This window comes from Orcinus orca, chromosome 1, assembly GCF_937001465.1.
Source record: "Orcinus orca chromosome 1, mOrcOrc1.1, whole genome shotgun sequence".
Lineage (NCBI taxonomy): Eukaryota > Metazoa > Chordata > Mammalia > Artiodactyla > Delphinidae > Orcinus > Orcinus orca.
In genome coordinates, this window is record NC_064559.1 from 48243168 (window position 1) to 48269132 (window position 25965).

Genomic DNA, 25965 nt, shown 5'->3' on the forward strand with positions numbered 1-25965 from the left:
TAGCTGGCCGTTTCCAAAGTTCTGCAGGGAAGGAGGGTTCAGACTTTCACGGACTTGGCAGTCTGTATCCTGAGCGTCTCTGGAGCTTGTTCAATCACCTAGAACTACTTCTGTCCAAGGAGGGTTCTAAGTATTTGCTATTTTGATGAAAAGAGCTGAACCCTGTGGCTCATATGAAGTATTGTAAGGGCAAGATTGGGCCTATCATGGAGGGAATAGCCTGCTACTGGAGCCCCATGAGGCTGTCAGAGTGTCTGAAAATCCCACAGGGCTTTGGCTATAGCACTGTCTCCCAAAATTTCTATTATAATGCAAATCATTTTAAATGAAATCAGTGACAAATGAAGACATAAGTGGCTGAGCAAAGAGCAAGACCCTAAGAAAATGGGGCCCAGGTGCTGGAGCACTGACCTGGAGTACGAGGCACTGTTCTAAAGAGACGAATGGAAATATTGAGTGATGATAGGCCGGCTGATAATAATGATGGGACATGGCTCCCAAGGGCACCCCCCTCCCCGACCCTCAACAAGATTCTGTGGTGAGATTTCATTGCCATTTTCGCTGACACAATTCTGGAAGTGGGGAGTTTTCCCTACAGATTCATCTTGAGTGATCTAACTTACGGTTCAAATCCCAGCTGTACCACTTAATAGCTTTGTGATCTTAAGTAAGGTATTTAATTTCCCTGAGCCTTAGTTCACTCTGCTGTAAGAAAGAGAAAATAATACATACTATTTGTGAAGATTAAATGAAATTACATGTACTGTGTGGCATGTGGTAGACATGCGATCAGTGGAAATTATCATTTCTCCTTTTACTTCCTGTAGCAGCTCCCTCTAATGTGTCCATTAAGAATTCCCTCTATCGCACTCCCAAGGGTCTTATCTAGATTTTAAATCATTCACTCAAGTATTCCAGGAGCTGAAGTGTGATCAAGCCTATAACAAAAGTGAATTTTGACACATTAGCATTGGGCTTTGAAAGTCAAACATGCATATTTCTTACTAAAGATAACTTACATACTTTGAGTTATAAAATTGCGGTAATAAAATGAGGGTCCCTTTCTTTCCTTCTGTCTTCCTTCCTTTTTCCTTCTTCCCTTTATCATCAAGACCTCCAACCTACAGGATATCTTTGAATGGATTTATTTCAGTTTTCCCTGCCAAACTGACCAAGGCTGACCAGGATAGTTCCCTGGTCTCAGTTGGTAGGTGAGAACGGGGACCCCCTTGTCTTCCTGGACACTCTAGGTCATGCCTCTTGCTTGGTGTGTGAGGGAGGGGGAAAGAAAGAGGACACCAACTACCTTGTTCTTCCATTTATTTATTCATAGCACTTACCATCCTCTGTAGTTGTCCTCCTCAGAATGTAAGCTCCATGTGGGAGTTGTGTGTATTCCATATACCTTATGCGCTCGGTATTTGCACAATGACTGGTGCACAGTAGGAATTCAGTAAATGAAGGGTGAATGAATACATGAATGTGTGAGATTGTGGCCTGGTGGGACAGGGTCACAAGGCAAGTCTGGAAATGAGCTGTGCTCAGGAGCCTCCAGCTACACTCTGCCAGTCCCAGCAAGGGGGCCTCCTACTTTGGATTGAGTCATGCCTCTTCCAGCAAGGTCAGCACTGGGATGGTTTCTGTGCCTTCCTCCCTAGAAGGGTGAGCCTCCCAGTTCTCCCTGCCAGGCTCCCAATCAGCAAGGTCAAGACAATTTTCAGCAAGAATTCAGTATGTTTTTTTAAAAAAAATAAATTTATTTATTTATTTTTGGCTGCGTTGGGTCTTCGTTGCTGTGTGCTGGCTTTCTCTAGTTGCGGCGAGCAGGGGCTACTCTTCGTTGCAGTGCGCAGGCTTCTCATCGCAGTGGCTTCTCTTGTCGCGGAGCACGGGCTCTAGGCGTGCGGGCTTCAGTAGTTGTGGCACATGGGCTCAGTAGTTGTGGCGCACGGGCTTAGTTGCTCCTCGGCATGTGGGATCTTTCCAGACCAGGGCTTGAACCCGTGTCCCCTGCATTGGCAGGTGGATTCTTAACCACTGCGCCATCAGGGAAGTCCCAGTATTATCTGATGTTCCTTTCCTTCCCCAGCATTTGCATTTGCAGCTTTGGAAATCTCATGCCCTCTTCACACCATCCAGATAGGAAATTTCTCCTTTGACTTTTACGTTCTGGGCCCAGGCCACCTGCTGCCGCAGTGGATTTTAGCCATATTATTCTTTTCTGCTGCTCTGAGTGTCAACAGCACCCTCAGTGCTAGATACAAACATATAACCACACAGCTCTCGCCTGCCCCGAAGCTTGCTGGGTAAGTTAAACAGACAATAAAATGCGGACTTCAAATATATCAGGGTAGAAGGCATTTAAAATTCTCAGCGGGGGCTGGAAAGAGAATGCTTTTAAAGTCTTTCCATTTTCCTCTTCCCTTGCCTTCAGCATCGGAGCTGCCTGAGAGTTGTCTTGCCCCTTCTCGGTCTACATGACCATTTAAGGATGGCTGGTCCTTCTCTGAGCAGGCAAAGAGCTTGAAATGTTGGCTGTGACTCTGGACCATTCCCCCAGGCTCCTCCCAGGCTGCCTGAAGGAGCAGAGGCACCTAAACTTGGCAGCAAACATTTCCAAGCCTGCTTTCAATTCTGCCATGCAGAATGGTGTTATTAAGTTGACGATTCAGGATCACAAACCAGCAGCGCTCTGTCCTTTGGGAGAAATATAATCCTTATGACAGGTTTCATGTGGGCTATTTCTGAGCACCAGAAACCAGCACCCAGGAGAGTGTAGGTCAAGAAGCAGATGAGCCAGGTAGCATGGGTCAGGAGCCACTTGGCAGGGTAATGCTCTCACTGCCTGCCTTGGTCTTTGCAACAGACATACCCCAGGCAGCACGAGTCCTCTCTGTATTCACATCAGTGTTCCTTTCTCCTGGCAAGGGCCTGACCTGTGTCATAGGCTCTCCTAAGCATGACATGAGGAGAAACTCCAATGACTTCCAAGGATTCGCTTCCCAATCCTCTGCTGAGGCTGTCAAAAAGCTATGCTCATTAGCAGATGGAAGGATCTTGACTCAAATAGTGAATTCAGTAAGTCAAGCATCAGATCTCACCAAAACCCAAGACATCAGAAAACATAATACCTTCCTTATATCTTGAAGCAGGAGCTATGAAGGAGAGGGGTTTTGGTTTTTGTTTTGTTAAAGCAAAAGAACCCTGCTGAAACGCCCCTTATCTTGCATGTGCCGTGAAAGACCCTTTGTCCCAGCGAATCTCCAAACTGTCTGGACTGCAAGGCTGGTCTGGTGTATTATGCAAAAACATTTACATTTTCTCTGTCATCCCCCCCTCCCATCTCCTTCTTTTGTTTTTCCCATTATATTCACTTTGGTACAAAGGTCTTAGGGGCAAAGAACATAAATATCTTTGTGACGCTAATATTTTCTGTGCTGGATGCAGCTCCTTGTACACAGGGGAGCACAATGGATGGACACTGATGGTGAGGGAAGACAGGAATGGTTTAACAGTAATTCACCCAGCATCACCAGAATAAATTATTTCCATTCCCACTACCGCCTGTGCGTGCACTTACATAATCATGCACGTGAGCACACGCTCACACACGCAAATTAGGGCCAAACAAGCCACGTTGCTTATTATTTCAAAGGATTGAAAAAAACCTCTAAAAGATGTCTTTGCTGGGTTGCCACTGTTTTAATGAAACCTCAGGCTGAATAGAAAAGGAGAAAATGTATCACCATGTTGGGAAAATTAAGGAACAGGGCATTTCATGTACAAGTCCTATTTTTCAAGAAAGGCAGGTGAGGACACACTTTTCAAAATGGGAGATGGAGAGAGGCGTATCAGGAGTTCCCTTGGAGTTGATTTTCAGTGTACGTGTCCCCGCTTACTCCTCCCAGCCTGAGTTGCTGATGAAGTGAGCTACGCCTCTGAGGAGTGTGCTATCTCTCAGGGCACTGGCATGGAAAAAAAAAAGGTTCAAGTCATCTGGCTGAGAAGAACAGGGTGGTTTGTGGTCCATCTCCCACGAGGAGAATGGCAGCACTCAAGAAAAACTCGTTTCCATTCAAATCTGGGATGTAATTGGAGCCCTGGCTGTGTGCTGATCAGCTATGTTGCATCTCCAAAGAACAGTGCTATTGTAGTCATTCATATGTTCAAAATTTTTTTAAAATAATTTCTATGTCCATAGTACAGTGCTAAGTGCTTCAAAGACATAAAGATAATAATAACAGCAAACATTTTTAGAACTTTTTCTGTGTATTAAATTTCCCAAGCATTTTCCATATAATAATTTATTTCATCTAATTTAATCCTCTCAACAGTTCCATGAAAGAGGTTCCATTATTATCATCCCCATTTTACAGATTATGAATCAGGAGTTTATGCTGCACAGTAAGGATAAGACACTCACAGAGAAAGTGATAAAATGCCAGAGGAGAAGATACAAAGGACATGCTATAGTAGTTTGTAGGAAGGAAATGTCACTTCTAACCAGGAAGATCAAGGAAGTCTTCATAGAGGAGGTGACACCTGAGCTTGGTCTTGAAGGGTACAGAGGGTTTCTATATGTTTGGCTCTTTGCTTTGTCACAGGAAGAAAGGGGGCAAGAAATGACTATAATTGGGGTGAGAGTGGGTTGCAGGGCTGTTCCAGACAGTGGGCAGTAAGCAGAAACACAGAGGTCGTAGATCCCTGGGTGTGACAAGATGTCTGGCTGGGGAATAGTGGGACAGAGGCTGGAAGAGCAGAGGTGGGGCAAGTCAAGGTACGTCTGGAATTTGGACTCAACTGTGTTGACCTTGGGAGCCACTAAAGATGAAGATCAGAGTTGGCTGCTGACGTTTAGTCTGGTGGCAGGGGGTGTGATGGGATGGGAGGTTAAAAGCCTGGAGGGGCTCACAGAGAGGAGCCATTAATAGTCCAGGTGAGGGAATTCTGTTGCGGTCCAGTTGTTAGGACTCGGCGCTCTCACTGCCGAGGGTGCGGGTTCAACCGCTGGTCGGGGAACTAAGATCCCACAAGCCACACAGGGCGGCCAAAAAAAAGAAAAATCCAGATGAGAGGCCAAGAGAACTGAACCTAGAGGTAGAATTGGAGCTGGGCATTGGGACAGGTCTGAGAGATGATGAATGATTGGATAGGGGGGAGAAGGGAGTGGATGGGAAGAGTCAAAGATGATTTCAAGGGCTTAAAGACTTGCTAAGGTGGTTGATTTTATTGATAGAAACAAGTCAGCCAGGAGGAGGGTATGGGGCAGGAGGAAAGAGAGGATGAGGTGGTGTATTGGCAGTGTAATTTTAATTGACCATAGGCTATCTAGGGGGAGATTTCCAACATGTCAGATCAGGAGATGGGCCTTGGGAGGGAAGATGAGATTTGATGACAACTCTCACATTCCTTGTCCGCCCTGGGGTTCTGAACCAATCGAGAGCAGACGTGGAAGAGCCGGAGGATTTCCGGTGGCCCTAGGATGGGGAGGAAGCCCTGCCTGAGTCAGGCCTAGGCTCAAACCTGAGCTTCATCATTGCTAGCTCTGTGGTCCCGGGAATATGCTTTGCCTTTCTCAGCTTCAGTTTCCACATCTAGAAAATAGGGTTTAAACGAGATAGCATATGAAATGCCAAGTACAGCACCTGGTACTTAGTGAAGGCTCTAAATATTCTAAATATTTTATTCTGTATTGTGTGGAAGTGTTTCCAGAGCTTATTTATGTTTTCTCCTTCTCTCAAAGGGAAGTCTGAGTGGACTAAAGGAATTCCATCTCCAGCCCTGCTGGATTCCTTCAGAAATAGGAGGGCCAGATGAAAGTGAGGTTTCATTTTATTAATGGTAGGTAGTAGAAGAATTGTAAGGGAAATTAGATCCATTTCATTTTCATTAGGACTGGCATGGTGGAGAAAATTACTTCCTAACTATGAGATCTATTTTGATGTCAGGGTCACGGTTAGAAGCTAGCCCTCACCAGATCCTGCGTCACTCACAATTTGGGCTGCAGAGTCAGATGAAGTACTGGGATTGGACCCTCAGCTGCATGCATTTACTACTACCCTAACCCAGCGGTTCTCAGCCTGGGGCAATTCTCTTTCCCAGGGAACATTTGACTGGTTTTTTTTTTTGGCGGCAACGTAGGCATGTGGGATCTTAGGTCCCCGACCAGGGATTGAACCCGTGCCCCTTGCAGTGGAAGTGCGGAATCCTAACCACTGGACCGCCAGGGAATTCCCACATGTGACTTTTTTGGTTGTCACAACTGGGGTAGGGGAACTACTGGCATCTAGTGATAGAGGCCGGGGATGCTGCTAAACATCTTACAATGCACAGGACAGTCCCTACAACAAAGAGTTATCTGATCCAAAATGTCCAAAGTGCTGAGGCTGAGAAAGCCTACCTTAATCCAGTCATTTCTTATTCATAAAGCAGCTGCCCATTAACTATATGACCTTGGGCAAGGCCCTTAGCCTGTCAGAACCTCGGCTTCCCTGTCGGTGAAATAAGGACATGTCTTGCTTTAGCTCACAGCTTGTCATCAGGATCTAATGTAATAACATCTGTGGAGCCTTTGTGAACTACAGCCCACCCCAGGTAAAGATATTACTTTAATTGCCACTGCCCGCCTTTAGTGTAAATTCATGTTGTTAGGTGGGGCTTCTGGGTCATGATCATTTTCCTCCCTGACCATTATGGCACTTGCTGGATTAAACCAGCAATTTGGCAGGTCATCCTTGGGTTATGCTTCCTCAGCCCAGCCTGGCAGGCCTGGGAGGATAAATACCTCCTAGCATCCAGGGAAGGATGTTCACACCTAAGTCAAGCGAGTATTTGGAAAGACTTCCCAGTCTGGCTGTTCACGAGAAGCAGCTAACCAGAGGAAACAGTGTCAGGATCCAAACGGCCATTGGCACCAGCCACTTCACCTCCTGGGTACCAATCAGCTGTGCACACTTGAGGATGTGCCTCCAGTGGAAGCCCTGTGAGAGGCTGCGTTTGCTAGCACAGCTATTCAGCACTCCCTGTAGGGAAGCAGCACCCAGGAAGGGAGAAGCCAGAGCGTATTCTCTGGGCTGAGGCCCCTTGCAAGGCTGGTTGGCAGTGGACCCTAAGGAAGGTGACAGGATCAGACTCTCCACTAATTGTAATCATTCTAATCAGCCCAGCTGGCTCTCTTGATGTTCAAAGGGCCACTCCTCTTTCATGTGTTTGTGTTTATGGGGTCCTGGTTTTCAAAGGTAATAATGGCCTTACCTCCCAGGACATGCCTGTGTGTTCAGGCATTAATGAATGCTTCCAACCCCTCCCTAAGACAGACACGCCCCCTTCCCAGCCTCTCACTGGGCCACCTAGAAGGCTGAGATGAAGATGCTCCCTCAAAATGAGCTTCATTTTACTGGTGTACAGGGTACCTCCCGGTGCCAGAGCAGTTATCAAAACTACATTATGTGACTGCTGTATTTGAAATAGATAACCAACAAGGACCTACTGTATAGCACAGGGAACTCTGCTCAATACTCTGTAATAACCTAAATGGGAAAAGAATTTGAAAAAGAATAGACACATGTATATGTATAACTGAATCACTTTGCTGTACACCTGACACCTGAAACTAAAAACACAACGTTATGAATCAACTATACTCCAATATAAAAGAAAAAAGAAATAACTACATTGTGTGACAACTGAGCTAATCCATGGCAAGTGCTTAGAACAGTGCACAGCACACAGTAGTGTTCAATTAATATTAACCATTATCATTACCTTCCTCACAATACCTCTGTAAAGAAGGTATTATTCTTATCCCAACTTTAAGCAGGAGGAAATTGGAGCTCAGAGAAGGTGAATCTCTTGCCCAGGGACCTTCAGCTTGTGAATGATGTTCTCAGGATTTGAATCCAGGATTCCTCTGAGCTGGGCGTCCTCCCACAGAGGAGCTGTTAACCTTAAACTCTTTCCAAAAATGCTGAAAGGGATTAAGCAGTGCTCTCCAAGCACTTACTCTGGACATCAACCCCTGAGGATTTGCAACTGTGATCTCAGGAACCTGAGCTGTTGTGCCTGCCTGTAATGGGACATTAGTCCTCAGGGGAGCCCTAGTGGAGGGGCTGGGGGAGAAGGGGCAACTGGCAGGACTCTTCAAACTCAATGAACAGTGAACTAGAGGCACTTGATCCTGACCCCCACACACATTTCCTTCTGTCTTCCCAGTCCTGCCCTCCCCACCCCATTCCACCCCAGTTCTCCTGAGACAGGGCAGGGCAGTCTTCAAAAGGTTGCCTGGCCAAATCCTCTGACATGGGACAGTTTCTATTTGCTTCTTGCTCTTTCCCAAGCCCCCACCGTCTCACCAGTGGTCAACTGACATTCCTCCTCCGCAACCGCCTGAAGCCGGATGCTCCATCCTAAGCCACGAGGTAAATAATAGAGCGCTTCCTGAGGTCAGCTGAGGAGTCGAGGGGCAGTCTTCAGACTGATGGAGTGCACTCAGGAGACCTGACTTCTAGTTTTAGCTTTTCCATTTGCTAACTTGGGTAAGAGTAATAACAAGCATTAATACAGGGTTGACAGAATAGCTTCTCAGACCTTGTTTTATTTGATTCTCATAAGATCATATGAGTAATCAGGACAGATTCTCTTATTTTCATTTTACAGAAGAGAACCTGAGGTTTGGTTAAACACTTGATGCAAGATTGTACTTCTAATAAGTGAAAACCAAGATTTCTTAATTGAAATTTCAATGCTATTTCCACACTGTCACCTCCCTCCCTCCCTCTCTTTCTGTCTCTCTGCCCCAGCTTCACACGCACACAAAATGAACCTCCATTTTTTTCCATGTGTAAAGTGAGGGCTTTTGTAATAAATGATCTCTGAGGACCTTCTGGCTCTCAATTTTCTGAATCCTTATTAATCTGAAGAACTCAGAGTTCTGATACTTGTCTCAGGGTTATGATCTTTCAGATCTGTTCCCACTCTTCTGTCTGTATTTTGTAACATTTCCATTTCTATAGTTCACAGGAGACACTTGCTTTTCTTTAATTTTTATTTTATATTGGAGTATAGTGGATTAACAATGTTGTGTTAGTTTCAGGTGTACAGCAAAGTGATTCAGTTTTACATACACTTGTATCTATTCTTTTTCAAATTCTTTCCCAATTTAGGTTGTTACAGAATAGTGAGCAGAGTTCCCTGTGCTATACAGTAGGTCCTTGTTGGTTATCTATTTTAAATATAGCAATGTATACACTTTCTTCAGGGAGGGGACTTAGATGAAATCAATAATAAGGGAACTACCAGTTTATTCCTTAGATTTTGAGACCAAATAAAGAAACAGCCCCACCAGTGTGCACACACTCCAGCAGCCCCATTCCTTGGACATTAAACCTCTGAGCACAGCACAGCTGCTCTCTCCGTAGAGAAGCATGGTTTGTGACATCTTCTAGCATCGTCCACGAGACATTTAGATCTTTGGAGAATGGCAGTAATAGTGCAAGTGGATAGAGAGTATTGATGGCTCAAGGTATCTAAGTGATTAAGAATTTAAAAATGGAGCAGGAAATGATTGTTGCCAAGAGAGAGATGCTTCAGCTGAATCCTTGGTCCATTACTCTTGAAGGGATAATTATAATAGCCCACAAACTGATGGCAGCTCTCAATTATAGATGCTTTTCAAACATATGGTATTTTTTTGCCGCAGAGAGGAGGTGGTTAAGTTTATTGGTAGTAAGAAAACCTAGATCCAGGTCCTTATTTTTTTTAGTAGATTACTTAACCTCTTTATGTCTCAGGGTTTTATTTATAAAATCTATATTGTAATAATAACACTAAATAATACATCAAAAAGTGATGTGAGGATTTAAAAGTTAAAAACATTAATTTGTGTTTTTCCCCTTATTTCCTTCCCTCCATCAGTGCATTCTCTCTCTCACTGTGGAAATCTTTTTTCCCGCATTCTTTTCATTTTTGAAAACTGAGGTAAAGTTTATACAGAGTGACACGTAAGTGTACAATTCAATGAATTTTGATAAATTTATCAAAATTTTGATAAATTTTGGATACCTGTGTAACCAACTCCCCAGTCAAGATACAGACCATTTCCATCTCCCCAGAAAGTTTCCTCATGCCCCCTTCCAGGCAATCCTTATCCCCCATACACAGCTATCGTTCTGATTTCTGTCATCAGAGTTTTGTATTCTCGAACTTCTCATAAATGGAATTACATTGTATATATTGCTTTGTGTTTGGCTTTCTTTGCTCAACATAATGTTATTGAGATTTATCTGTGTTCCTGCGAGTAGCACAGTTTATCCCTTTTTACCGCTGAGTAGTATTCCATTATACGAATCTACCGTAATTTGTTTATACGATCTGTTAATGAACATTTGGGCTGTTTCTGGTTTGGGGCTATTGTGAACACACCTTCTGTAAACATTCTTGTAGAAGTATTTTTGTGGACATAAGTTTTCGCTTCTCTTTGGTAAGCACTTAGGAATAGAATTACTGAGTCACGTGATAAGTATCTGTTTAACTTTATAAAGAAATATCAAATCGTTTTCCAAAGTGGTTGCCATTTTACAATCCCACCAGCAATATACGAAGGTTTCAGTTTTGCCATATCACCACCAATATTTGGCATTGTCCGTCTTTTTTTAATTGTAGGTCTTCAAGTTGGTATAAAGTGATGTAAAAAATGTAACCCATGGGGGAAACTCAGTGAAGAGTACATGGGACCTTTCTGTACTCTCTTTGCAACTTCCTATGAATCTATAATTATTTTCAAAATTAAAAAGGTTTAAAAATATGTATTCAATATGTATTCAAGTTTTCACACATTTTCCTTTAATTGGTTTATTTTTTTATTATTGAGTTGTAGGAGCTCTTTCTATATTCTAGATAGAAGTCCTTAGTTACATATATTGCAGATATTTTCTCCAGTTGGTCACTTACCTATTCATTTTCTTAAAAGTATCCTGTGATGAGCAGAAGTTTTAAATTCTCTTGAAGTTCAATTGATCATTTTTTCTTTTATAGTTAGTACTTTTTCTGTCCTAAGAAATCTTCGCCTATTGCAAAATCACAAGTTTATTATATTATGTTTTCTTCTTGAAGCTTTATGGTTTTAAGCTTGTATATTTGGATAAATATGCCAAGTTCCATGTCAAATTCACTTTTCAGGAATATTTGGATAGGAGTTGAAGTTCTTTTTTTTTTTTTTTCCTATTCATTTCTCTAGTAGTTTCAGCACCAATTTCTGTTGTTGAAAAGATGTTCCTTTTCCCATTCCTTTGCTTTTGTTGAGAATTGGTACACCATATATGTGTGGGTCTCTGGGAAACCTTTTAGTCAGATTGAACCTCTTGGATTCATCTTTTACCTTCTACCTTTTTTCCCCTCTCCTATTGTTGTTTGTCTTTGTGGGTAATTTTATGTGATTTCTTCAACCTAATCTTCCAACTTTTCTTAGAATTTTAAATTTTGGCTGTAATATTTTTAATTGGCAAGAGTCTTTCCTTGTTCTCATGTTTGCTACCTAGCATCCTTCATTTCTTTGTTCAAATGTCATTGTCTCCTTGAGGTAGTCCCTGATCATCATGGTTACATTTATATAATCCCTTTCTGCTAGCTCTCCCTAACTCCCTTCCCTGCTAATTTTTTTCCTCCATAGCATCTATCATAATCTGGCATACTATATTTTACTTATTTTTGTTTGTTTGTTTGTTGTCTGTCTCTCTCACTGAAATGAAAGCTCCATGAGGGCAGGAATGTTTAAACGTTTTCTATGTTAGTACTATTTCTGTGTTTCTAGCCCCTAGAATAGTGCCATGCACAAATAGGCACAGTAAATATCTAATGAATGAATGAATAATTGTTTCTTTGTTATAGAATTTACTTCTCATTTCATGAAAGCAAGATCTTATATCTCTTAGGATATTATGATGTCTTTAATTTTTTTCTATTTTCTGCATTTCCAGTTTCTCTGAGTTCCTCCCCTCCCCCCATTTGTTTATTTTGATTTTCCGCCTTTATATTGGATGCTTTCTCAAGTGACTGGTGATCCTTGACTGCTCATTCATAAGCTGGGCCTTGTTGAGTCATAGATGGAGCCTGTTGACTAGTGGATTTTAGGGACGTGCAAGGGTGGTTCCATCAATATCAATCCATGCTTCTCTTGAGCCCCTCACTTCCCTAAAGAGGAGTCCTCAATTTTCTGCCTGAGGAACATGAACTAGTCTGCATGTGTTCTGGGAGCCTCATGAGAAAGGGAGCTGTGGCTCTCACTCTTCAGCATGGAGACTTTCACTTAATTCCCTTGTGTTCCAGAAAGCACTTTCCTTCCGCCCTTCACTTTGTCTCATTTCTCAGAGTCTAGAACCTTTTAGGATCATTTGCTCCAGAGAATAATATTCCCATTTCCTGCCAAGGTCAGGGAGGGGCAGCAAACCTGCTACACGGAGGAGGCCAGGGGGTGTGTAGGTCTAACAGCCCATTATGCCAATTTTTACCCATTCTCTGTCCAGCTCTATGCTTTCTAAGGTGATGGTACCTCAAATCCTGAGTCATTCTTAGGTTCAATGGTGCAAATTAGCTCCAGGCATTTAAGTTTTGGCTTTCTCCACTCTGCCACGTCAATTACCACTCATACGTTTATTTTGCACCTTCCAAAAATGTGTAGGCATCTTTCGTCTCCCCTCTCATTTTCTTTGTCCTTGACATTTTTACCTTTTTATTCCTTTAATGTCATTTTAGTGGGGTTTCAAGAGAGGAGCAATAAATGCATGTATTCAGTCAGCCCTGTGTAACAGAAGTCTGGTGTAAGGATTAAAAGAAAAGTGGAGGGGACAGTGACTCATAATGTTAATAGCTGTCATATTTAATCTGGACCCCCTAGCGTGATTCCTAGTCTAGTCCATTAGGCCTACATTTGATCATGGTGCTACTCTAGTAACACAATAGTGCATGTGCTGGTTAAAAACCAACAAACTGAAGTTCTCTGTGCTGATTTAGGAAGCCATGAAAATCTGTCGCCAGGGAATAAAGTTGGTATTAGAGGATATCACATAAATTCAGCAAGTAATTTCTGACCGGGCTTTAGTTCTTCCCAGAAATGAGTTTCATAGAGTTCAGACACTCTTGCCGTGAAGGTCTCTGCCTCCTACTCTCCTTGTAAACCTCTTCATCTCCTGAGAACATCCTGTGCACAAAGAATAGGCCAGCCCCTTATATTCAGAGGTTATTTATCCAACAAACATTGATGAGCATCTATAATGTGCCAGGCACTAGCTAGGCTGGGGATTAGAAGATAAACCCGGTCCTGACCTGACTTCTGAGAGCCTACAATCTAGTTGAAGAACCATATGTAGAGAATAATGCAGTGAAATAAATGACAGCGCTTAGCAATAACAGCAAAAAGAGTTATGCACAAATTAACATGGGAGTGCAGAGAAGGGCTTGATCCACTCCACCCTGGGACACAGGGAAGGCATCCAGAGGAACAGATGCGTTGTCCCTTCTGGGAAGTCATATTTTTCCCTAAGCTTCAGGAAGGCATTCATATAGTTGAGAGAAATGTTCATCCCAAGGAGACAAAGCCAAGTTGTAACTGGAGATGACCGGAGCAGGAACGTCTTTAAGCTCAGTTGCAACAAAAGCAGCCATAGATCAGAAAAGGAGCCCTTTACACTCAACCACTTCACCACAGGGGGCGGGTGGAGGTGATGGCCGGTTGCTGGCTCATTCATATTTTACACTCACCAGTGAAGGGCTGTCTCCTTCCCACCTGCATCCACAGCCAGAGATGTCGGTTTTCCAGGACTTGGAGATGGATTAAGCAGAGAGGTGTAAAGTAGGATGAGACCATGTGGTTTCTACCAGACATTTCTTTTGGGGGCATCTGAGTGGATGGTGCTGCCGTTAACAGAGACAGGATCTAATAAGGAGGAAGAAACCTGCTGCGTTGGGAGTTGTCATTTTGGCTGTGGTTGTTGGTGACTTTTCACAGAAGCCCAGCAAAATTAGAATAATGGAGTAGTTGAGTGACTTGAATGAGAAGGCATCCATAAAGTGCCTGGGAGGTTCTATTTGGTAATCATTATTCATTAACATGATGAGGAGTTGGGAGACATGTGATAACCTAATCCCAAACTGTGCTCTAGTTCCTCAGTTCTCTCCACTTAAGACAATAACATGTGACCAATTCCTGACCCAATGACCTGAGCAGACAGGAAGTGAGCCCAGAGCCACCTCCCTAGGGCACACTGGAGCCTCCCAAACGCCAGTGCTCAGCTGTCCGTGGGCATCTGAGTTGGGGCCAGAAAGACTGGGTGGGGTGTTCTTGTGCTGTCTTCAGCTGCCCACTGCGGTACCTGTTCAAGAAGGCACAAACAGACCCTTGGGTGAAATAAATTCAGTTGAATGTGGCTTTCATGAAAAGCACGGAGTGTGCTGAAATGTAACAGGATTTACATTAAACGTTGATGGGGCCCTAAGGCCTAGAGCTGCTGCCCGTGGTGTGAAAGTTGCAGAAGAAGAGAGTGTCTTGCCCATCTAGGGCTCAGAGAATCTCAAAATGGGCTTGTGCTTGTTCAGTGAGGAATAAAGACAAACACCTTTCCCTGGAAGAGGCTGTGTAGAAGGCCAAGGAAGGTCTCCTTTGATATTTGTCTGACTAGATTGCCCAGGTGACAGCTGGTGGGGTGGGGATAGGTGGGCCGGAGACATGTAACCTGTATCCTTCCAGCCAACCTCTAGGGGAGGCCCTGGGCTGTGTACATCCCTGGAGATGGCAGTGTATGACGGCCAACCACAGTCTGCATGACACACTCATGCAATACATTTCTTTGGGTGTGGCCAGGAGGGCCAATGGAGAAACCTTTGATCAGCTTTTCTGCTGGAGGGACCCTTTCCAGTGTCCTCTTCAGTCAGTGAGGAAATGGCATCACGCATATTCCTCAGAGCCTCTGGACTCTTGTTTCTCCATCCAGCTTCCTTACTGGGAACAGTTAGACTATACTGGTGGGTCCCTGAGATAGCTGTGGAGAATAAATTCACAGCTGGAAATGAGAGAATTAATGGCAGCATTACTAAGTCAGGAGAGGGAAGCACCAGCACAGGTTATCTGAGGAGAAAGCCAAGGGGGGCACCATGTTTCAGGTCTACCTAGAAATGGTTTGGGTCATGGGGAAATCAAATAGCTTATAAGAGTATTAGTTTCCTATCACTGATGTAATAAATTACTACAAATTTAGTGGCTTAAATCAATATACTGTAAACGTATTACCTTATAGGTTCAGTTTGGAGGGTTACAAGGGGATGCAGAGCAGGGCATGCTGCTGGCAAGAGGGTTGCCTGGGAGAGTGGGGGGCAGATTGTGTTCCCTGGGGAAGGGGCCCTGAATTACCAGCAGTGTGTGTGTCTCTGTCTCTGAAGGACTCAGGCCTGAGGCTGCAGCAGGAGCGCCCCACAGAGAGAGTGCAGAGCCTTCCAGAAAGGAAAGCAGTTCAAAAAGGAAGCCTGGTGGGGCTTCCCTGGTGGTTCAGGGGTTAAGAATCTGCCTGCCAGTCTCTTCAATAAGTGGTGCTGGGAAAACTGGACAGCTACAAGTAAAAGAATGAAATTAGAACACTCCCTAACACCATACACAAAAATAAACTCAAAATGGATTCGAGACCTAAATGTAAGACCAGACACCATAAAACTCTTAGAGGAAAACATAGGAAGAACATTCTTTGACATAAATCACAGCAAGATCTTTTTTGATCCACCTCCTAGAGTAATGGAAATAAAAACAAAAATAAACAAATGGGACCTAATGAAACTTAAAAGCTCTTGCACAGCAAAGGAAACCAAAACAAGATGAAAAGAAACCCTCAGAATGGGACAAAATATTTGCAAATGAATCAACAGACAAAGGATTAATCTCCAAAATATATAAACAGCTCATGCAGCTCAATATTAAAGAAACAAACAACCCAATCCAAAAATGGGCAGAAGACCTAAATAGACATTTCTCCAAAGAAGACATACAGATGGCCAAGATGCACATGAAAAGCTGCTCAACATCACTAATTATTAGAGAAATGCAAATCAAAACTACAATGAGGTATCACCTCACACCAGTTAGAATGGGCATCATCAGAAAATCTACAAACAACAAATGCTGGAGAGGGTGTGGAGAAAAGGGAACCCTCTTGCACTGCTGGTGGGAATGTAAATTGATACAGCCACTATGGAGAACAGTATGGAGGTTCCTTAAAAAACTAAAAATAGAATTACCGTATGACCCATCAATCCCACTACTGGGCATATACCCAGAGAAAACCACAATTCAAAAAGACACATGCACCCCAATTTTCATTGCAGCACTATTTACAATAGCCAGGTCATGGAAGCAGCCTAAATGCCCATTGACAGACGAATGGATAAAGAAGATGTGGTATATATATACAATGGAATATTACTTAGCCATAAAAAGGAATAAAATTGAGTCATTTGTTGAGACGTGGATGGATCTAGAGACTGTCATACAGAGTGAAGTAAGTCAGAAAGAGAAAAACAAATATCGTATATTAATGCATGTATGTGGAACCTAGAAAAAGGGTACAGATGAACCGGTTTGCAGGGCAGAAGTTGAGACACAGATGTAGAGAACAAACGTATGGACACCAAGTGGGGAAAGCCGCGGTGGGGTGGGGATGGTGGTGTGCTGAATTGGGCAATTGGGATTGACATGTATACACTGATGTGTATAAAATCGATGACCGGGCTTCCCTGGTGGCGCAGTGGTTGGGAGTCCTCCTGCCGATGCAGGGGACGCGGGTTCGTGTCCCGGTCTGCGAGGATCCCACATGCCGCGGAGCGGCTAGGCCCGTGAGCTATGGCAGCTGAGCCTGCGCGTCCGGAGCCTGTGCTCTGCGCGTCCGGAACCTGTGCTCTGCAGTGGGAGAGGCCACAACAGTGAGAGGCCTGTGTACCAAAAAAAAAAAAAAAAAAAAAATTGATGACTAATAAGAACCTGCAGTATAAAAACAAACAAACAATAAACAAGTAATACTAAACTTTCTTTGAGTTATTTGTATGGAAATATGTTAATATAAATGTTTCAGACATTACATGAAATTTCTAAAAATCTTAAAAAAAAAAAAGATTTAGCAGTGTAAGGGTAGGAAAGCTACAAATTAGCATACAGTTGCCAAAGGCATTATACACAATGTATAATGTATATACATTATACACATTTATTTTTTTAAATAAAATTTATTTTATTTAAAAAAAAAAAAAAGAATCTGCCGGCCAGTGCAGGGGACATGGGTTCAAGCCCTGGTCCGGGAAGATCCCACATGCTGCAGAGCAACTAAGCCCATGTGCCACAACTACTGAGCCCGCGAGCCTCTTATGATTATGATCCATAATGAGTCCCACAGTTATGATCATGGCTATGATCCCCATGGCAGGGTCTGTAGGAAACTGCCAAAGGCTATTCCTGACCAGCTAAAGGCTAACTCAAGTGGTCTCCTCCCGTGTAAACGACAACAGATAGAGTCCAGCTACTCCTTAAAGACTTGGAGACATATACAATTTAATTGGATTTAAATGGACAATTTTACCTAGTTAAGATCAGAGAGTGCGTAATTGAAGTGTCCTATTTCCTCAGTGTTAAGATGCATGCTTTTCATGTTGAACATTTTTGAAATTGGAATAGGTCATACAAACAGTATTTATTTTTAATGTAGTGTTTCTCCCCCAACACACATACACAGACACACAAACATTATCCAAATTGATGGAGCATGTTAGAATTAAAGAAATATGATAGCATTATTAGTCTATGTTGGTGGTGGAGGGAGAAATCACTTTAGGAAGAAGAGGGAGTTTATTTGAATAATCATGAACCCCTGTGGGCAGGAATGGGCCTCGGGGAGACAGGAAACCCAATTCTGGAATGCTGTGGGGAATCCTTGAAGTATTTTTATCTCTCCTCTTTGCCTTTTTCTGTGCAACTGATCCATTGTTCATTCTTTCTGCTGACGTGCTACCTCTACATCTCAAGATTCACAGCACAAAAAGACCAACTACGGCCTCACAGAAGGACCAAATCTCTCTGTCTCCGTGTTTTTCTCTCTTGCCACTAATCCTAACATCTGGGAAAAGATTCCTGTTGGCCCTGCTAGCCCACCTAGAAGGAATGGAGGGGAGTTGGAGAATAGGGTCACATTTTACAAGATGGCAGCCAGCTTCCTGTCCCTGGGGGTCCTTGGGTCAGTATAAATCAGGCAGACCTTGCATAAGATCTCCCTTGCAGGAGGCAGACTTTTACTACTGCAGAAGATCATTCCAGCAGCACTAAGTGTTGGGACTGGGACAGCCAGTAGGCAGGGCACCTGGAGACAAATCACCTAGACCAGATCTGGGAGGATTGCTAGCTCTGAAAGCAAACTGAGGATTGCTCAGGTCAGCAGTGGCCATGCTGGCTCACTGTGGGTCTGCCTAGGGCTTTGCACTGATCCCCTTCTTTCTGAGAAAGGACCAGAGGACAGAGGGCCACTGCCCAAGAACATCGGGGGAGTGGCAGGGAGGCAGAGATGGTGAATCAGAGAAGAGGACCTCCTAGAAAGGCTCATTAACCTTTAGATTAGCACCACAGAGGCTCTTTCTGAAATGCTCTCTAAGGGTCCAGATTTTGCTGATCTCAGCCTCAGATTATGTCCAAAGAAAGCACAGCCCCTCCAGTTTCTGGAGGGGAGATGGGGTAGGGCGGCTGGGTGGGGAGGAAGCCAGGAAGCCAGGGTCCTGGCCTGTGGTGTCTGGCCACTCACCTTTTTCAGGGACCTGCCAACTCAGTCTGAGTGGCTGGGGTCCAGCCACAGAGCTGTGTGGTCTTCAGTTCCAGGACCAGGTGATGAAGCTCTCACATGACACCTTCCTCCCTCCTCTCTGGCCCTGAGCACTGGCTGCTGCAACCTCCCTGCCTGTCCTGGGAGCTGCCGGGGCAGCTGACATTTGATGAGCCACTGACCTAGAGATTTGGCAAGAAAGCTGCTTGCTGTGTTGGAGAGGATGTCAAGTGAGAAAGGGGAGCGCTCAGTGCCAGCTCCTCTGAAACCCAGGGGAGCCAGGGAGCAGCCAGGAGCAGGGAGGAGCAGAGAGGGACAGCAGTGGCCTCCTGGGGCAAAAGAAGAAAACCGGCAGCCAAAAGGACTATTTTTATTTCCAACTCTTCAAGCACTGCTCCCAAGAGATCTGCCCGAGTGACTCACGAATGTCCTTGTGCACCGAGAAATCACCTGGTTTCTGTGTACAGAGAGCTCTGTGCTGCCGAATAAACATCCCCTCTCTTCTTCAGCCACTTCACCCTACCACCCACTCCATGCTAAACGATTCTGGGAAATGTTAGTCTCTGTGCCTTGTGCACATTTTCAAACTGGGAAGAGCTGTTGGAGCACAGACAGTAAGAGGCACTGATATACATGAACTGTCAACTAACAAGGAGGATTGCATGGAAACATGGTTTATTAGGTTTGCTGGCTTGGTAATTCTTGGGGCAACATGTCTTCATAATTTGCGTGTGAACTGAAATTATCTCACCAATTTCTGTCTCTGTTTTCCTATTATGGAAAGAAAAGAACTGTGAACACTGCTGGGAAATGGTAAGGGTAACAGCCATCCCAACCCTATTATCCCTGTGCAGTGTGATTGTAGACTAATAATATTCTTCTCATCTTGGTCCTTCCCGGGTCCTTTCCCACCTACATGGCTATCCCAGCCCTCCCCTAACCCCTGGAGCCAAACTTTCAGCTAACCTGGTAATTCTTCCTCTAATGTGTATCTTTTTTTAAAAAAAATAGTCACTCTTTAATATAAATGATGTTCACACAGATTCTCAAAGAAATGACACTTGCTCAGTATTATAGCAAATGCAGGTGAGTTTACATATCAATTTATTGTCCTCCAGTGAATAGAAACCCTTTCTTTCCCTTAACTGTAATACAGGTGATTTAGTCTCTTTAAAGGTTAAATTACACATCAAGGTATGATCCAATCTTTTTTTTTTAATTTTTATTTTATATTGGAACATAGTTGATTAACAATGTTGTATCAGTTTCAGGTGTACAGCAAAGTGATACAGTTATACATATACATGTATCTATTCTTTTTCAAATTCTTTTCCCATTTAGGTTATTACAGAATATTGAGCAGAGTTCCCTTGTTGGTTACCTATTTAAAATATAGTAGTGTGTATATGTCAATCCCCAACTCCCAATCTATCCCTCCCCCCCATCCTTCCCCCCTGGTAACCATAAATTCCTTCTCTTAAGTCTGTGAGTCTGTTTCTGTTTTGTAAATAAGTTCATTTGTATCTTGAGCCCATCCTCCCCTTTCCATCTATCTCCCTCATCCACTCCCACATCATCTGTTGCAATATTCGTCCTCTAAACAAAGGAAACCATAAACAAGATGAAAAGACAACCCTCAGAATGCAAGAAAATATTTGCAAATGAAGCAACTGACAAAAGATTAATCTCCAAAATTTATGAGCAGCTTATGCAGCTCAATATCAACAAAAACAAACAACCCAATCCAAAAATGGGCAGAAGACCTAAATAGACATTTCTCCAAAGAAGATATACAGATTGCCAACAAACACATGAAAGAATGCTCAACATCACTAATCATTAGAGGAATGCAAGTCAAAACTACAATGAGATATCCCCTCACACCAGTCAGAATGGCCATCATCAAAAAAATCTACAAACAATAAATGCTGGAGAGGGTGTGGAGAAAAGGGGACCCTCTTGCACTGTTGGTGGGAATGTAAATTGATACAGCCACTATGGAGAACAGTATGGAGGTTCCTTAAAAAACTAAAAATAGAACTACCATACGACCCAGCAATCCCACTACTGGGCATATACCCTGAGAAAATCATAATTCAAAAAGAGTCATGTACCACAATGTTCATTGCAGCTCTATTTACAATAGCCAGGGCATGGAAGCAACCTAAGCGTCCATCGACAGATGAATGGATAAAGAAGATGTGGCACATATATATAATGGAATATTACTCAGCCATAGAAAGAAATGAAATTGAGTTATTTGTAGTGAGGTGGATGGACCTAGATTCTGTCATACAGAGTGAAGTAAGTCAGAAAGAGAAAAACAAATACTGTATGCTAACACATATATATGGAATCTAAAAAAAAGAAAATTGGTTCTGAAGAACATAGGGGTAGGACAGGAATAAAGAGGCAGACGTAGAGAATGGATTTGAGGTCACAGGGAGGGGGAAGGGTAAGCTGGGACGAAGTGAGAGTGTGGCATGGACTTATATACACTACCAAACGTAAAATAGATAGATAGTGGGAAGCAGCCGCATAGCACAGGGAGATTAGCTCGGAGCTTTGTGACCACCTAGTGCAGTGGGATAGGGAGGGTGGGAGGGAGATGCAAGAGGGAGGAGATATGGAGATATATGTATATATAGAGAGAGCTGATTCACTTTGTTATAAAGCAGAAACTAACACACCATTGTAAAGCAATCATACTCCAATTAAGATACTAAAAACATATGTATATATTGGTCCTCTAGTTTCTCAATCCTTTTTCCACACAGCCCAGAGTGCTTTTCTTTTTTTTTTAAATTAATTAACTAATTAATTTATTTATTTTGGCTGCGTTCAGTTTTCATTGCTGGGCTTGGGCTTTCTCTAGTTGCGGCGAGCGGGGGCTACTCTTCGTTGTAGTGCACAGCCTTCTCATTGAGGTGGCTTCTTTTGTTGTGGAGCACGGGCTCTAGGTACATGGGCTTCAGTAGTTGTGGCACACGGGCTCAGTAGCTGTGGCTCGCGGGCTCTAGAGTGCAGGCTCAGTAGTTGTGGTGCAGGGGTTTAGTTGCTCTGCAGCATGTGAGACCTTCCTGGACCAGGGCTCGAACCCGTGTCCCCTGCATTGACAGGCGGATTCTTAACCACTGCGCCACCAGGGAAGTCCCCAAAGTGCTTTTCTCAAAACATAAGTGAAATCATGTCATTCCCTTTCTTAAATCCCATCAATAACTTCACATTTCCCTTCGAGTACGTCCAACATGATATGTCGCCTGCTGAACCATTCCAGTGACACTGGACATTTCATGGTCTAGAACACACCAAACTTTATCCTGTCCTAGAGTCCTTGCACCTGTCACACCTCCACTTGGAATGCTCAGCTCTAAGTCTCTGCCCCTGATTTCCTCCTCATTCATGCCTCAAAAGAAAATTGTTTTCTCCAATATATCTTCCCTGACAACCATCTCTAAGTAGCTTTTTTTGCCTGTTTCATGTGTGCCTGATTACTGCATTCTGTTCATTACTTTCATGCCATTTTTCTCATTGTACATTTGTGTGTGTGTTTGTGTGTATACTTCAAAATAAATGCCGGTCTTGTCTGTCTCCCTATTCCAGGTTTTAGGGTCCATGAGGGCAGGGACATGTGTCTTTGGTCTACCTCTGACCATCAGCACCCAGGCTGGGTACACAGGATATAGCAGATGCTCAATACATTTTTATTCACCTCTTTTTTGAGCACTGGCTACGTGTGAAGACTTGTACTATGTGCTGGGCAAATAGTGAAGAAATAAAACAGACTGCCCACATAGGGCGAATGGTCATAACACATGATTTAACTATTATTTGAGTATGAGGGGAGAAGAGGTGATGGCTCTTTTAATATCCAAAGCACATTGAAATTGCATTAAAAAAATAGTAACAACGGACTTATCTATTTTGCTCCACTTGGGAAACAATATGAGATGAAATACGAGGTGAAAGAAGGTTTTATTTAAAGTAGCTCCAGCCCAGGTATAATATCTTGGGCCTATTTAGCCATTTTCTCTAGAGATTTCTAATGTGCTTTCCTCAAACCATCACAGCATTAAAGTAGTTTAAAAAAAAAACCTTAAAGATTTCCCTGAGCCTTTTAAAGTACATGACACTTTGCCTTTTTTTCATGCAGGTAAGTGTATGTATCTCTCCAGAGTATTTGTGAATTTTAGCCCCTTTACAAGTTGGCCATGTTTACATTTAATGGAAGGAGAGGGAATAAAATTCCTTTATTTACACTGAGGAAGAAATTAAATTTAGGATGAAGCCACCTGATGTGGGGTAAAGAGCACTGGCTAGGTGTCAGAAGCTCAGACACTGGGTTCAGTTCTACCACTAAGTAACTGGAGAGTCACATCATCTCAATGGGCCTCAAGTTTCTCACCTGGAGAGTCAGAGGATAGACTCAGTTAGGTGTTTCCCCTAGCAGATCAGGATGAATGGACTTCCATTTCACCAGTGTGAAATTTCCCTTGGCAAACACTTAACTTTGTTTATTTTTCTATAATGAAACCCAGCGAAGCTAATGAGAGTCCATTTCCCCCTTATGCAGGGGTACTATGCAAATGACATAATAAGTTCTGGGACTCTCTTTCGAGTACTCTTTCAGCAATTTCAGAATTCTTCGCCTCCTTTTCCTTCTTCCTTTCTCTCTGAATTTGCTCAGAATTTCAAGGGGCTTATGTCCTTCCTGATCCACATATGTCTTCTGCAGGCATCTGCTGTTGTAATGTAACTTGTCATTTGTTCTCTTGCCTTGGGCAACAGGAGGTGATTGCTGAGGGCTCTGCCCTTCCAAGTTCTGCCGTCATCTCAGTTCTTACCACTATGCCCCATCTCAGGTCCCCAGTTTGGTCATCCACCTTAAAGCTTCTGACATTGGATCCCCTTGCCCACTTTATGATGATCCCCCATCAGGCTTCCAAGCTCTCCATTCTCAGCTAACCTTTGTCTTACTTTGCACATGGGCATTTGTCAGATCTACTTCCCATCTTATAGGAGGCAAAGATAATGGGGTGGGATGGGGGGTAGGGGAGAAGTTTGCAGGGAAGGTAGTATCTCAGGCCCTCTCTCTGCCTAAATCTGTTCATCTGCATTAACAGGGCATCCCTTGTTGGTGCTGGCATCTCCGTCTCCTTCCAGAGTTGCAGAGGGTCAACTTCCAGAGTTGTAGTGCCAAGTTCTTTCCATTCTCACATTCCCAAACTTCCCATTTTGACCCCATGCAACAGGTATGAGGGGTGGGGGCAGCAGTGAGCAAGGCTCCATCTCGGGTTTAAAGTGCCCTCTTTCCAACCCCGTTCTCTTCTAGCTCCACCCCCTGGTCATACAGGCATGAGATAAGGATCACTTGGAGTATGGTGGTGGTGGCGGTGGAGATAGAAAGAAGCTGGTGGATTTTAGAGGCTGTTGATGGAGCCGACGTGGGGATTAAAAGAGGGGGAGGAACAAACGATACCACCCTGGTTTCTGGCTTCAGCAACTAGGTCCTGGGCAGTGTGTCATTTTTGCAGGGAGGGGGCAGGTGGGGGAGTGTTGGGGGTGAAGATTTGCGGATGGATATGGAGAATCTAGTTTTGTGTGTATCAAGTTTGAGATGTTTATGAGAGACAGTCAAGGGAGAGATGTCAAGCAGATCATTAGATTTCTGAGATTAGAGCTCAGAGGAGAAGTCTGCAAGGTGTTAGAAATTTGGGAGATGTCAGCAGACAGATAGTTTTTAAAATCGTGAGTATGGATGCTAAATAGTCTCAAGTGTTCAGATGGGACTTAGATTTCACTGTGTGGTCCTGAATATTTCACTCCGTGATTTGGATAAGAAGAGTTTAGTCTCCAGATGGCTGCTCCAGGGGCCCTGGGGACCCAGGTGGTGGTTCAGTGATCCCCTGACAGCAGCTGCTTCTCCCTCTGTAGACTCTTCTTAATCTGGTGACATGTGAGAGTCCCCAGCTGGGGACATTGCTTGGGACAAGCCCAGCTCATAAGGAGTAGGGGCAGGAGGAGGGAGAGGTCTGCCCAGCTGGATGGAGTGGGTAGAGGGGGATCTTTCTAGATGCGAGGAGCAGCTTAGCCCTAGATGGTGGCAGTGATGCCTTGTGCCTCAAGGCTGCAGGTGCAGCACAGGATATTGAAGAAGTAGAGGTCAAGGCCCACTGTGCTCGGGTCTAAGGAGAGCCTGGGATCACACACTCAAGCATGTTCTTCCCTCAAGAGTCTCTCAGGCAGATGATACAAATATGATAAATATGATATAAATATAAATATGATAAATTCCTCATATTTATACCCTGTGTAAACCCAGACAGTACGGTCTCAGAGCGCTGTCATATTCAGAAAAGTCAGTTCAACATTTACTTATACTTAAAAAGGAATGCCATCTCTATTGTCAAGGATGTTAAAGGCACTCAAATATGTGGTCCCAGCAACATTAATTAAAATTTTATTTCTTTTTCTATTCAGATAGTTTACACACTTAAAGCTGCTCTGGCACCAACATTCTCAAATCTTTCCCCTAAATAAACTATTTTATACCCTAGTCTCTGAGCTTTCCTCTCTCTCTCTCTCTCTCTCTCTCTCTCAGCCCTTTATTATGTATATGATTTGGACTTTCTCCTAGGAGGAAAGAATGCATCCTTTTTCATTGTGGAGAAAGAGGTTTATGGAATTAGGTTGAAATGAAGGGATTCTCTTTGGTGGGATAAAGGGTTGGACATTTTTGTTCCATCACATCACAACTTGCAGCTTATAGGTCAAATCATGCTTCCGTATTGTCATTCAAAATTCCCAGCTACCCTGCAGGTTAGTTGCTTTTTTTTTTTTTTTTTTTTCTTCCCGCGGTACGCGGGCCTCTCACTGTTGTGGCCCCTCCCGCTGCGGAACACAGGCTCCGGACGCGCAGGCTCAGCGGCCATGGCTCACGGGGCCCAGCCGCTCCGTGGCATGTGGGATCCTCCCGGACCAGGGCACGAACCCGTGGTCCCCCGCATCGGCAGGCGGACTCTCAACCACTGCGCCACCAGGGAAGCCCAGAGTTGCTTTTATTAATCCAATTTCATAGAGGAGGAAACTAAAGCTCAGATAGGAGGTGACTTGCCCAAAGCCATATAGCTTAAAA

General features: G+C 43.7%; 1 protein-coding gene across 2 annotated transcripts in view; it reads left to right on the forward strand.

Annotated features, from left to right (window-relative positions):
• The window catches only part of NMNAT2 (nicotinamide nucleotide adenylyltransferase 2), a 153972-nt gene that overhangs the window by 53253 nt on the left and 74754 nt on the right, over positions 1–25965 (forward strand). The window lies entirely within an intron of this gene.